This window comes from Pseudorca crassidens, chromosome 3 (assembly GCF_039906515.1).
Source record: "Pseudorca crassidens isolate mPseCra1 chromosome 3, mPseCra1.hap1, whole genome shotgun sequence".
Classification (NCBI taxonomy): Eukaryota; Metazoa; Chordata; class Mammalia; order Artiodactyla; family Delphinidae; genus Pseudorca; species Pseudorca crassidens.
This window is the reverse complement of record NC_090298.1, coordinates 44,290,879-44,305,561: the sequence shown is the minus strand read 5'-3', so window position 1 is coordinate 44,305,561 and position 14,683 is coordinate 44,290,879. Positions and strand designations below refer to the sequence as shown.

The 14,683-nt window shown below is 37.8% G+C and overlaps 1 long non-coding RNA gene and 1 other non-coding gene across 3 annotated transcripts in view; both read left to right on the top strand.

The window, feature by feature from the left end:
• The first annotated feature begins 20 nt into the window (after positions 1–20).
• Positions 21–14,683, top strand: part of LOC137221306 (uncharacterized) — a 72,529-nt gene continuing 57,866 nt past the window's right edge. For both annotated transcript variants that reach the window (XR_010941966.1, XR_010941965.1), the window contains exons 1-2: positions 21–157; positions 3,595–3,663. This is a non-coding gene — a long non-coding RNA (uncharacterized lncRNA). The remainder of the gene's footprint in view (positions 158–3,594; positions 3,664–14,683) is intronic.
• LOC137222872 (U1 spliceosomal RNA) lies at positions 8,946–9,107 on the top strand. Its single transcript, XR_010942649.1, has one exon. It is a non-coding gene; the product is annotated as a U1 spliceosomal RNA (small nuclear RNA).

The following is a 14,683-nucleotide window of genomic DNA, read 5'->3' as shown; positions in this document are numbered from 1 at the left end:
GGCCCGCCCCGACCCGAGGAGGAGCAGAGGCCGCGCCGTCCCTCCCCTTCGCGGTCTCAGCACTCAGTGCCGCGCTCGGCGGCCCCGGTACCTCCTGGCCTCCTGTCGCCGTGTCTCCGTGCCTCTGCTTTATTGACCCCAGCTCGCTGAAACAGAGGTGCGTAGAGCTGTAGGAGGGCTCCTTGTTCCCTTTTCCTTTCTCCATTCGCTCGTGTATTTTCACACACACGCGTTCACATTTAGGAGAGGATTAATTAGACCACGCTTAGTTGCAGGAGGGGTAAACTACTAGAATAACTCAGCCATCTTCAAATCAGGTGTTTATTAAAAAATAAATGTGTTGATGCCGCTTCCTCAGTCTGGAAAGTCAGCTTTCCTGTTCTTTGCCTGAGAGTGAGGGTAAATCCTAACCTAAACGTCTAAATTGAACTAGTCAGATCTAGTGAAAATTCAGGCAAATTCAAGTAGCCTTAGGACTAATTTCTTGTATTCCAAAAAAGGAATAAAAAGAAAAAATATCTGTCAAAGTTTCTATTTCACTCTACTATATAGGATAGTTGGCAAACTCTAGAGGCTGTGCTGTCAGGTGTTGTGTTTGGTAAATTGACATCCTCCAGGTTTACCTGATTTGCTAAATGGGAGCAATTCAGTTCCAGGATGTGCAACAAATGGCATTCAAAGAGTAACTTTAAGGTCTCCAAACTTAAAAGGAACTAAAAGGAACTAGTTGACTTCTTACCTATAGTAATATACTTATCTTTAAAAACAAAAAAGTAGTTTTTGTATATATTTACAGTGCTTTTAAAATTTTTACCATATAGTTTAATCATCTACAATGTACCTCTGGTACAAAGGACCGTTTTGCCCAGACCTTACTTATTTACTTATTTCTTTACGTTTTTGAGATATAATTGACATATAACATAATATTAGTTTCAAGTGTGCAACATAATGATGCGATATTTGTATATATTGCAAAATGATCACAATAATCTAGTTAACATCTGTCACCATATATAGAAAATTTTCTTCTTGTCATGAGGACTTTTAAGATGTACTCTCTTAGTGACTTTCAAATGTACAATACAATTTTGTTAACTATAGTTACCATGCTATACATTACATCCCCATGACTTACTATTTTATAAAAGGAAGTTTGTACCTTTTGACCCCCTTCATGCATTTCCTCCACCCCCCAACTCCTGGCAGCCACCAGTCTGTTCTCTGTTTCTATGAACTTGTTTTTTTTTTTTTTGATTCCACATATAAGTGAGATTATACACTATTTGTCTGTCTTTGTCTTATTTCACTTAATAATGCCCTCAGGGTCCATCCATGTTGTTGCAAATAGCAAGATAACGTGTTTTTTTATGGCTGAGTAGTATTCATTGTATATATATATACTGCATCTTCTTTATCCATTCATTTATTGATGGGCACTTAGGTTGTTTCCATGTCTTGGCTATTGTAAATAATGCTGCAATGAACGTGAGGGTGCAGATAATCTTTTCAAGACAGTGATTTGGTTTCCTTCAGATACATAACCAGAAGTAGAATTGCTGGATCATATGGTAGTTCTATTTTTAACTTTTTGAGGAACCTTCATACTGTTTTCCGTAGTGACTGCACGAATTTACAGTCCCCACAAATGGTGTACAAGGGTTCCCTTTTCTCTACATCCTCACCAACACTTGTTTTTTGTTGTCTTTTTGATAATAGCGATTCTGACAGGTGTGAGGTGATATCTATTGTGGTTTTAATTTGCATTTCCCTGGTGATTAGTGATGTTGAGCATCTTTGCATGTACCTGTTGGCTATTTAGATATCTTCTTTGGAAAACTATCTGTTCAGATCTTGAGGCCATTTTAAAAATCAGGTTGTTTTTCTGCTGTTGATGAGTTCTTTATATATTTTGGACGTTAACCCCTTTTCTTCCATTCAGCAGCTTACCTTTTCATTTTATTGATGGTTTCCTTTGCTGTACAGAAGCTTTTTAGTTTGATGTAGTCCCACTTATTTATTTTTGCTTTTGTTGCGTTTGCTTTTGGTGTCAGATCCAAAAAATCACTGGCAAGAATGATGTTAAGGAGCTTACTGTCTATATTTTCTTTGAGGAGTTTTATGGTTTCAGGTCTTACATTCAAGTGTTTAACCTATTTTGAGTTAATTTTTGTGTATGGTGTAAGATAGTAGTCCAGTGTCATTCTTTTGCATGTTGGCTGTCCAGTTATCCCAGCAACATTTATTGAAGAGACTGTCCTTTCTCCATTGTATATTCTTCTTTCCTTTCTTGTAAATTAATTGTTGTAAATTTATTTATATGCATGGGTTTATTTCTGGGCTCTCTATTCTGTTTTATTGATCTGTGTGTCTGTTTTTATGACAATACCATTCTGTTTTGATTACTATAGCTTTGTAATATAGTTTGATATCAGGGAGTATTTTGCCTCCTGCTATGCTCTTCTTTCTCAATACTTTTGGCTATTTGGAATCTTTTGTGGTTCCATACAAATTTTAGAATTGTTTGTTTTATTTCTGTGAAAAATGCCATTGGGATTTTGATAGGGATTGCATTGAATCTTTAGATTGCTTTGGGTCATATGGACATTTTAACAATATTAATTCTTCTAAGCAATGATAATTTAATATCTTTCCATCTATGTTATCTTCAGTTTATTTCATTAATGTCTTATAGTTTTCACTGGACAGGTCTTTCACCTCTTTGGTTATATTTATTCCTAGGTATTTTATTCTTTTGATGCAATTGTAAATGGGGTTGTTTTCTTAATTTTTCTTCCTGCTAGTTCTTTATTAGTGTATAGAAATGCAACAGATTTTTCCATGTTGAAATTGTACCCCACAAGTTTACTGAATTTGTTTAGTAGTTTAACAGTTTTTTAATGGAGTCTTTAGGGTTTCCTATATATAATATCATGTCATCTGCGAATAGTGACAGTTTTACTTCTTCCTTTCTAATTTGGGTGTCTTTTATTTCTTTTCCTTGCCTAATTGCTCTGGTTTGGACTTCCAATACTATGTTGAGTTTAAATTTATGGTGTTAAAATTACCTGTTGGTTATCTAAGTAATTCATGAAAATAGCATTCTCCTTTTAACAAATAGAAACATGGTAGATAAGGCTAAAAAGTCTCCTATAACCACACCCTGTAACCTGTGCTTCCAACAATCCTGGTCCTTACCACTCTCCTCAGAGGTTATCAGGCTGATGTGTTTTCTGCCAATCTTATTTCTGTGTATGTACCTATCTGTGTATGTTCCTGTAGAAAATCATAGAATTGTGTGTGAGTGTGTTTTGTATATTCAACTTTTATTTATTAAAGATATATTTTGGAATCTCCTCTTATTATTTTGTATGAATATACTTCATTCTTCTATTTCTGAGGTTTCACCTTTGAGTTTAATATTTACTGTAATTTTCTGGTAGGTATAATTTATAGAGTTTAAAAAGTTCTCTTCTATTTTTGATTTGTCAAGAATTTTTGTCTTAAGTTTTAAATGAATGATGAATATCAAATGCTTTTCTTTGCTGTTTATTGAGATGATCACATGACTTTTCTCTGTTTTCCTATTAATAGAGTGAATTATAATGACACACTATCAAATGTTGCACCATCCTTGGATTCCTGAGATAACCCTACTCAATTGTGAGTAACACTTTGGTCATACCCTATCGGTTTTTATATGCTTTTGTTGTCATCCCATGTTTATTTTGAAGTATTTTAAAATTTTTGGTTTCATGGCTTGTTTGTAGTTTTATTTCAAGTTTTGGTATTAGGCTTATGCTGACCTCCTAAAATGAGTTAAGAAGTGTTTCCTTCTCTTCTACTTTCTAAAAAAAATTTTTTTTAATACAAGATTGGTGTTATTCCTTTATTAAATATTGATAGAATTCTCTGGTGAAACTGTGGGTTTCTAGTTTTCTTTGATAATGAATTCAATTTCTTTTAAAGATGTAGGGTTATTCAGAATTTGTTTCATCTTGTTTCAAGTTTAGTCATGGAATTTTGTTCATTTCATCTAAGTTGTCAAATTTGGTAGCATAAAATTGTTCATAAATATAATCTTACTGTCCTTTTAATGTCTATATGATCTGTAGTGATAATTCATTCCTGATTTTGGTGATATGTTTTCTTTTTTCTTTTATCATTGTAACTGGAAGTTTGTGGATCTTTTCAAAGAAACAGCTTTTGACTTTATTAATTTTCTCTGTTGTTTGTCTATTTTCTATTTTGGCCATTTCTCTTTGTTATTATTTTATATGTCCTACTTACTTTGGGTTTATTTTGCCCTTTTTCTAGCTTCTTAAAGTAGAACCTTAACATCACTGATATTAATCGAGTTTAATATTTACTGTAATTCTCTTCTTTTCTAATATATGTATTTAAAGTTAAAAATTTTCTTCCAAGCATTATGTTTGCTGAATCTTGGGAATTTTGATATATTGTATTTTCATTAGCATTCAGTATAAAATATTTTTTAAATTTCCTTGTGATTTTTTGATCTATGAATTATTTAGAAGTGTTTTTTATTTTATTTATTATTTTCTTAATAACTATGTTTTATTATTTATTTATTTATTTTTGGCTACGTTGGGTCTTCATTGCTGTGCTCAGGCTTTCTCTACTTGTGGTGAGTGGGGGCTACTCTTCATAGTGGTGCGCAGGCTTCTCATTGTGGTGGCTTCTCATGTTGCAGAGCATGGGTTCTAGGTGCACGGCCTTCAATAGTTGTGGCACACGGGCTCAGTAGTTGTGGCTCGGTTCTAGAGCACAGGCTCAGTAGTTGTGGCGCACAGGCTTAGTTGCTCTGCAGCATGTGGGATCTTCCTGAACCAGGGCTCGAGCCCATGTCCCCTGCATTGGCAGGCGGATTCTTTTTTTTTTTTTTAACATCTTTATTGGAGTATAATTACTTTACAATGGTATGTTAGTTTCTGCTGTATAACAAAGTGAATCAGCTATACATATACATACATCCTCATATCCCCTCCCTCTTCCGTCTCCCTCCCACCCTCCCTGTCCCACCCCTCTAGGTGGACACAAAGCACCGAGCTGATCTCCCTGTGCTATGCGGCTGCTTCCCCCTAGCTATCTATTTTACATTTGGTAGTGTATATATGTCCATGCCACTCTCTCACTTCATCCCAGGTTACCCTTACCCCTCCCCGTATCCTCAAGTCCATTCTCTATGTCTCCGTCTTTATTCCTGTTGGCAGGCGGATTCTTAACCACTGCACCACCAGGGAAGTCCCTAGAAGTGTTTTTAATTTCCAAATATTTTGGGTTTTCCTAGATATCTTGTTGTAATTGGTTCTTAATTCTGTTGTGGTCAGAGAACAAGTATGTTTTCAGTTCTTTTAAATTTATTGACTTGTTTTATGTCCCAGGATATGCTCTCTCTTGATGAACATACCAAATGCAGTTGAAAAGAGTGTATATTTTGTAGTTGTTTTGCCTTTAATGATTTACATAAAATTTTAAATACAAATAAATGAGAAACAACAGACAGGCAGACAATTTTCTAATATATAATATACAACAAGCAAAAGGTTAGCATTGGTAGGTATAGAGATGTGCTGCTGTCCAAAATTGTCTTCTTTGCTGATTCTTTACCCCTACTTCCTATTGTTTCCAGTCTCTTGAAATACTCTACCCAACTAAAGATATGTGTGCTGTATTTTTTCATTTAAAGGCCATTTATGCTATTAATCACAAAAATGCCATGTAGGATAGATAAACTTTATTATTAATATCCTTAAAATCCACAAATAGTGTCCCTAAATGGATTGTAACTTCCAGAGTTCAAAATGAGATTTCAACAAATAATTTAATGAACACCTACTGTATCCCAGGCTCTAGTGTAGGAGACAGATATTAAACACATAAATAATATCAGATAGCGATTAGTGCCCTGAAGAAAATGAGGTAGGGTACTGAGAAGGGAGTGGGGTGGATAATTTTGTGTGTGTCTTCTGTTTCCTCCTGGGACTTCACCCTCTTAAGGGTCACTTGGGGTGGGAATAGGGGTAGCAGCACTAGATAGGGTGGCGCCATATGTGACTGAGACCTAAATGACAAGGAGGCACCAAACTTGGGAAGATCTATGGGGAGAGTCTCTGGATAGGAAATGCAAAGGCACTGAGGTGGGGAAGAGCTTGATATATTCAAGCAAGGAAAAGAGGGCCACGTGGCTGGAACATGGTAGTAAAGGAGAGGGGAAAGGTGATGTCAGGGAAGTGGCCAAATCATGGAGGGCCTTGCAGGTTTGGGTGAGGATTTAGCATTCTTAGTGTGCATGGGAAGTCATTGGAGGGTTATGAGCAGAGAAGTAACATGATTTGATTCTTGTTTTTAAAAGATCACTTTGAGTGTTTTATGGACAATTAGATGGGCAGTTACCACACAAGGAAGGTTAATTAGGAGGCTAGTACAGTAGTTTAGGTGACAGATAATGATAGCTTGGACTAGAGTGGTAGCTGTGGAGATGGAGAGAGTGGGTGGATTAGGATTATATTTTGGAGGAGCTGGCCAGACTTGATGATAGATTGGATGTGGGAGGGTGAAGTTTTAAAATACCTGTGAGAAATGACAAGTAACTAGTTGAATATCCGTATCTGGAGCTTTGAAATGAAGCCATAGCTGGAGATAAAATTCAGAGTCTTCAGCCAGAGGACATGAAGAAAAAGGAGATGGCAAAAACGTAGATGGATCAGTGACCATGAGTTTTACAAGATGCAGGCCCATGGTGACTTGATTAAAAGCAGTTTTGGTGAAAAGTTTGAGTGTGTTGGGGAGAAAATATGAGGTGAGGAAGGAGAAACAAATGTACACAACTCTTTTAGTAAGTTTTACTGAAAGAGAGGCAGAGAAATAGGGCCAAAGGTGAAGGGAAATTTTGTAAGATGAAAGATCCTATAGCATATTTGTGTGCTGGTGAGAATGATCCAACAGAAAGAAAGAAATTTATATAGATGTATGAGTAATTTCCAGAATAAAGTTTTTGAAAAGGTGGGAGTGGATTTAGAGCATAAGTGGAGAGGTTGTCCTCTGACAGGAGCAGGGATACATCTTCAACTGTAGTAAGAGGGAAGGCGGAGAATGTGTACTCAGTGGATACTAGGGGATTTGGTTGGAGAAAGTTGAGGGCTAAATCTGATGGCTTCTAGTTTCTCACTGACCCATGAGGCAAGATCTTCAACTGAGAATAGTTATAGGGGAATATTGGAGGTTTGAGATGAGAAGGTAAGATTTAAAATAGCCCAGAATTGGAAAGCCAGTCTTGTAGGGAAATGCAGGAGGGAACTGCTGAACTACTTTGAGTGAACCCACCAATGTTTATCTGCTCCTGGGCAAGCAAGGAAGGGTCCTCTTCCCACCCTTAGAGGAGGGCGTTAAGGTTTTTTCTCTGTGGAAAGTGATGAAAAGACTGAGTTTATGTTGACAAACGAGCAGATATTCAAACATTTTATGAATTCTTGGCAGTATTTATCCGCTTAATATTCTTTATGGGCAAGATCAGTAAATAACTAAGAGCTTTGACTTTGTTCAAGAAAGAACTGTTTTTCAAACTATAAACTGGAGGACAGGCTTACTTTGCATGAATCATGATTTCACAGTTCTCTGCTGTAAGAGAGTGGATGTTTAAAGTTAGTGGGTATTCTGGAGGCTATTTGAATAGGTACATCATCTAATGTGGGTAACATAACTGGCAAATATTTATTCATTGATAACTGTGTGCCTAGGTACAGCTTCAAAAGATTATGGTGTAGTTGGAAAAACATATAATTTAGAAAAAATTAAATATTACTATAGAATTTGAATATGAGTTACTGAAGTAAGGAGTGCCTCAAAGAGAAATAGGTAGAAGAGAGGTGGAAAGGAAGGGATAGCATAAATCAGCAGTTCTCAAAGTGTAGCCTAAGGACGCTGGGGGTCCCTACGATCTTTTTAGAGATTGGCAAGGTCAAAGCTATTTTCATAACAGTACTAAAAGGTTATTTGTCTTTATTTCCATTCTCTCACAAGGGTACAGTGGCATTTTCTAGGGGTTACATGATATGTGGTAAGACAGATTGAATGCAGAAGCATATATGAGAATCTGGCTGTCTCTTATTAAGCCAGAAATAAAATAGATTTGCAAAAATATTAAAATGCCATTCTTTTCACTATTTGGGGGGGTTAGCTATTTTTCATAAAGATAAGTTACCTATATTAACATGTAATAGATTTTTAAATTGTTATTTTTAATGAATTAATAAGTAAATATTTAAAAATTTATCAGTTTTAATATGATACAGTAAATATCAATAGATATAACCCACATAAACAAAAGCTCCTTGGGGATTCTCATAATTTTTAAAGGTATAATGGGGTCTGAAGACAAAAATGTTTGAGAATTGAGTGTTAGAGCCACATACTGTGATGCAAAATTTTGAGAAGGAAAGTTTGTGACAAGGCATTTCATTAACTTTGGATATTGAAGTTAATGTCAATTCTATGAATTACAGTAGTATATTGCCTATTGATAAAATTAGACGCAATGTATTTCAAAGTTATTTTGTGCTTTAGGGTCTAAAATACTGCATGAGGGACTTCCCTGGTGGTGCAGTGGTTAAGAATCTGCCTGCCAAATTCAGGGGACACAGGTTCGAGACCTGGTCCGGGAAGATCCCACGTGCTGCGGAGCAACTAAGGCCGTGTGCCACAACTACTGAGCTTGCGATCTAGAGCCCGCAAGCCACAACTACTGAGCCTGCGCGCCTAGAGCCTGTGCTCCGCAACAAGAGAAGCCACCACAATGAGAAGCCCGTGCACTGCAACAAGAGTAGCCCCCACTCGCCGCAACTAGAGAAAGCCCGCGCACAGCAACGAAGACCCAACGCAGACAAAAATAAATAAATAAATAAATTTATAAAATACTGCATGAAATACTTACCTGGCAGGGGAGATACCATGATCTCAAAGGTGGTTTTTCCAGGGCGAGGCTTATCCATTGTACTCCGGATATGTTGACTCCTGCGATTTCCCCAAATGTGGAAAACTCGACTGCATAATTTGTGGTAGTGGGGGACTGTGTTCATGCTCTCCGCTGAAAAAAAAAAAGTAAAAGTAAAAGAAAATAACATACTGCCTAAAAAGGAGAAGAAAAAAATTGTCTCTGCTAGTCTGAATTAGCAAAACTCACCTCTGCCTCCAGCCACTTTACTGCCATCTAGTGGAAAATGATTATAATAAACATACAAATATTTAGGAATGATGCCCCAGAGAGCTGTGTATTAGTACACAGTTCGTTATGGCAGTTTTGAATATATCAACTGGAAGATTCTATGCCATTGGCTCTCAGCTGCTTCTCAGACCAGAGTATGAGATCAAAACGTTTGAGAACCATTGGCATGAGCAAAACTGCAGAGATGGGAATGAATACTGTGGGTTCAGAGAACAAGAGTGTAACAATCTGAGTAGAGCAAAAATTTGCATTAGGAATAGTAGGAAATAAAATTTTTAGGCAGAGTAAGATCAGACCATTAGGAAATCTTGAGGTAAGCGGTAGGTAGTCATTGAAGGTTCTTAAGCAGAGCACTAGCATGTAGGAATAGTTTGGGAAGCTCAAAACGAACAGTGGTTGGCAAGATGGATGGGTGAATGGCTGGATGGGTGGGTGGGTGGCAATTCAAGAGCAAGGTGGTCTTGAGAACAGGAAACCAGGAAAAAGGCATCAGGTGTCTTTTTAGAGCCTCTCCTTGGTTGTAACTGTTACTCTTGTCTGAAGGGGATAGGAGAATAAGAATGTCCTGTTCTTATTCTTAAACTGAGTCTAAGTTTTTGATTGGAACAATGGAGTTATCAGTGAATTGCCTTAGTTTTTTCAGTTTTCTAAGAGGAACACTGAGCTAACTGCTTATTCCTGAGAAAGAGGTGATGTAAACTCTGATTTTCAGATATTTGGCAAAGTCAGTACACTGTTAAGATCATCCTTTAATTAAAGAAAACTTTTACTCTGCTGCCCTCTTCTGGATGTTGTGTAATTCCGTAAATAATTCTTTCACTGGTGGTCAATTAGTGTAGGCTGAATTGCCACTGAAATACAGGAGCCCAGCTGCAGGAAAAAAAAAAAAGAAAAAAAAAGGAAATCAAAGTAAAATACAAAAAAATAAATGACAACAAACCAAAGAATATACAAACATAAATATTTTCCCAATTTTTTATTTTGAAAATTTCTAACCTACAGAAAAGTTCAGTGAACAGCCATATATCTTTTATGTAGGTTCACCAGTTGTTAACATTTTGTAACAATTCCTCTCTCTCTCTCTCTCTCTCCACACACACATATATAAGAATGACATTTTCTACATAATCACATTACCATTGTATCTTTAAAAGTGAACAGTAATTCAATATCATGAATATAGCCCATATTTAAATTTCTCTAATTTCAAAAATACCTTTTATAACTGTTCTTTTATTATTTGTTTTTTAAACTGGGTCAAAGTTAATCTAGTCTAATTTAATCTACCTCTGCTTTTATTTGTTTTTCATGACCTAAAACTTTTATGAATACTGAAATTGAATCAGTAATTTAAAAACTCCCAATAAACAAAAGACCAAATGGCTTCACAAGTGAATTCTACCAAAAGTTTAGAGAAGAGTTAACACCTATCCTTCTAACACTATTCTAAAAAATTGCAGAGGAAGGAACACTTTTGAACTCATTCTATGAGGACACCATCTCCCTGATACCAAAGCCAGACAAAGATACCACAAAAAAGAAAATTACAGGCCAATATTACTGATGAACATAGATGCAAATATGCTCACAATATCACTAGCAAACCAAATTCAACAGTACATTAAAAGGATCATACACCATGGTCAAGTGGGATTTATCCCAGGAATGCAAGGATTTTTCAGTATCCATAGATCAGTCAATGTGATACACCACATTAACAAATTGAAGAATAAAAGCCAAATGATCATCTCATATGGAGATGATCATAGATGCAGAAAAAGCTTTGGATAAAATTCAACATCCATTTATGATAAAAACTCTCCAGAAAGTGGGCATACAGGGAACATACCTCGACATGATAAAGGCCATATATGACACACCCAGAGCTAACATCGTAGTCAATGGTGAAAATCTGAAAGCATTTCCTCTAAGATCAGAACAAGACAAGAATGCCCACTCTCGCCACTTTTGTACTAGCCACAGCAATCAGAGAATAAAAAGAAATAAAAGGAACCCAAATTGGAGAAGAAGAAGTAAAACTGTCACTGTTTGCAGATGACATGATACTATACATAGAAAATCCTAAAGATGCTACCAGGAAACTACTAGAACTCATATCAATGAAATCGGTAAAGTTGAAGGAAATTAATATACAGAAATCTGTTAGTTTCTACACACTAACAACATAATATGAGAGAAATTAAAGAAACAATCCCATTTACCACTGCATCAAAAAGAATAAAATACCTAGAAATAAACCTACCTACAGATATACAAGAGTCATACTTAGAAAACTATAAGACACTGATGAGGGACTTCCCTGGTGGTCCAGTGGTTAAGACTCTGTGCTCCCAATGCAGGGGGCCTGGGTTCAATCCCTGGTCAGGGAACTAGATCCCACATGCATGCCGTAACTAAGAGCCTACATGCCACAACTAAAGAGTCCACATGCTGCAACAAAAATCCCACATGCTTCAACTAAGACCTGGTGCAGCCAAAAAAAAAGAAAGACACTGATGAAAGAAATTGAAGATGACACAAACAGATGGAAAGATATAGCATGTTCTTGGACTGGAAGATTCAACATTGTGAAAATGACTATACTACCCAAAGCAATCTACAGATTTAGTGCAATCCCTATCAAAATACTAATGGCATTTTTCACAGAACTAGAACAAATAATTTTAAAATTTGTATGGAAACACAAAAGACCCCCAATAGCCAAAACAATCTTGAGAAAGAAGAATGGAGCTGGAGGAACCACACTCCCTGACTTCAGACTATACTGTAAATTACTACAAAGCTATAGTAATCAAAACAGTATGGTACACAGGGAGATCAGCTTGGTGCTTTGTGACCACCAAGAGGGGTGGGATAGGGAGGGTGGGAGGGAGACACAAGAGGGAGGAGATACGGGGATGTATGTATATGTATAGCTGATTCACTTTGTTATACAACAGAAACTAACACAGCATTGTAAAGCAATTATACTCTAATAAAGATGTTAAAAAAAAAACCAGTATGGTATTGGCACAAAAACAGACACATAGATCAGTGGAACAGGATAGAGAATGCCCAGAAATAAACCACGCACTTATGGTCAATTAATCTATGACAAAAGAGGCAAGAATATACAATGAAGAAAGGACAGTCTCTTCAATAATTTGTGCTGGGAAAACTGGACAGCTACATGTAAAAGAATGAAATTAGAACATTCACTAACACCGCATACAAAAATTAACTCAAAATGGATTAAAGACGTAAATGTAAGACCAGATACTATAAAGCTCCTAGAGGAAAACATAGGCAGAACACGCTTTGACATAAATTGCAGCAATATTTTTTTTTGGATCTGTCTCCTAGATTAATGGAAACAAAAGCAAAAATAAATGGGACCTAATTAAACTTAAAAGCTTTTGCATAGCAAAGGAAACCATACACAAAACAGAAAGACAACCTACAGAATGGGAGAAAATATTTGCAAATGAAGAGACCAAAAAGGGATTAATTTCTAAAATATATAAACAACTCATACAGCTTACTATCAAAAACAAAAAAACCAACCCAATCCAAAAAATGGGCAGAAGACCTAAATAGGCATTTCTCCAAAGAAGACATACAGATGGCCAACAGGCACGTGTAAAGATGCTCAGTATCAAAAAAAAAAAAAAAAAAAAGATGCTCAGTATCACTAATTATTAGAGAAATGCAAATCAAAACTACAGTGAGGTATCACCTCACACCAGTCAGAATGGCCATCATCAAAAAGTCTACAAACAACAAATGCTGGAGAGGGTGTGGAGAAAAGGGAACCCTCTCGTACTGTTGGTGGGAATGTAAATTGATACAGCCACGGTGGAGAACAGGCACTTTTCAAACTGCTGCTTTTCACTGGTCCCCAGGGCAAGTGAGTCTGCACATGAGCCCTTTAAGAGAAATGTCTCAGTTCTGTACAGCCCTTTGGGTCCCCTGGACGTGAGCTCTGTTGGTTTCCCAAGCCAGACCTTTTGGGGGCTCATCTCTCCACTGCAGGTCCCAAGGGTCGGGGCACCCGATGTGCGGCACAAACCCCTCACTCCTCAGGGAGAAGCTCTGCATTTTTGACATCCCTCCTGACTGTGGGTCGCTGCACTGAGGGTGGGGTTTTAGTGAGATCACTTCTCTGCCTCTGCCTCAATGTGGCCCTTTTATCATTTGTCGTGAAGGAGCTGGTCAGCTAGTTTTCAGGTCTTTTCCAGAGGGAAATATTCCATATGTAGTTGTAGATTTGGTGTACCTGTGGGAGGAGGTGAGTTCAGGATCTTCCTACACGGCCATCCTGGACCACCTGTGGCCTGTAGTTTTCTTTTTTGTAGTGTCCGATTCTGTCTTTGATATCAGGGTAACACTGGGCTCATAAAATGAGCTTGGGAGTGTTCCCTCCTCTTCAGTTTTTTTGAAGAGTTTGAAAAGGATTGGCGTTAATTCTTTAAATGTTTGATGGAACTCACCAGCAAAACCATCTGGTCCTGGGCTTTTCCTTTTCTTTCTTTTTTTTTTTTAAGAAGATGTTGGGGGTAGGAGTTTAGTAATTTATTTATTTATTTTTGCTGTGTTGGGTCTTCGTTTCTGTGCGAGGGCTTTCTTTAGTTGTGGCAAGTGGGGGCCACTCTTCATGGCAGTGCGCGGGCCTCTGACTGTCGCGGCCTCTCTTGTTGTGGAGCACAGGCTCCAGACGTGCAGGCTCAGTAGTTGTGGCTCACGGACCTAGTTGCTCCGCAGCATGTGGGATCCTCCCAGACCAGGGCTCGAACCCGTGTCCCCTGCATTAGCAGGCAGATTCTCAATCACTGTGCCACCAGGGAAGCCCCCCTGGGCTTTTCTTTGTTGAGAGGTTTTTGTTTACTGATTCAGTTTCCTTACTTGTTATTGGTCTGTTCAGATTTTCTCTTTCTTCATGATTCAGTGTTGTTAGGGACATTGTATTCTGCCCTGATGCTGACATCACTCTCCCCTCACATTTCCTTTTTTTTTTTTTTTTTTTTTTGCGGTACCGGGCCTCTCACCGTTGTGGCCTCTCCCGTTGCAGAGCACAGGCTCCGGATGTGCAGGCTCAGTGGCCATGGCTCACGGGCCCAGCTGCTCCGCGGCATGTGGGGTCTTCCCAGACCGGGGCACGAACCTGTGTCCCCTGCATTGGCAGGCGGACTCTCAACCGCTGCGCCACCAGGGAAGCCCTCCCCTCACACTTTCTTATCTAGATAATGCAGTTGTCTTCGGACTTTCTTTCTGCCTCTGGTACCACCCCTTTGATTCCTTCTTCAAGATACTGCTGGAGTGATCTTTATAAAATGCAAATATAGTTGTGCTACTCCCTGCCAAAGATTTTTCAATATTTCCCCATACCTCATTATTCCTCCTCCTTTTCTTTCTTTCCCTTTCATCCTAGTTACAACTCTT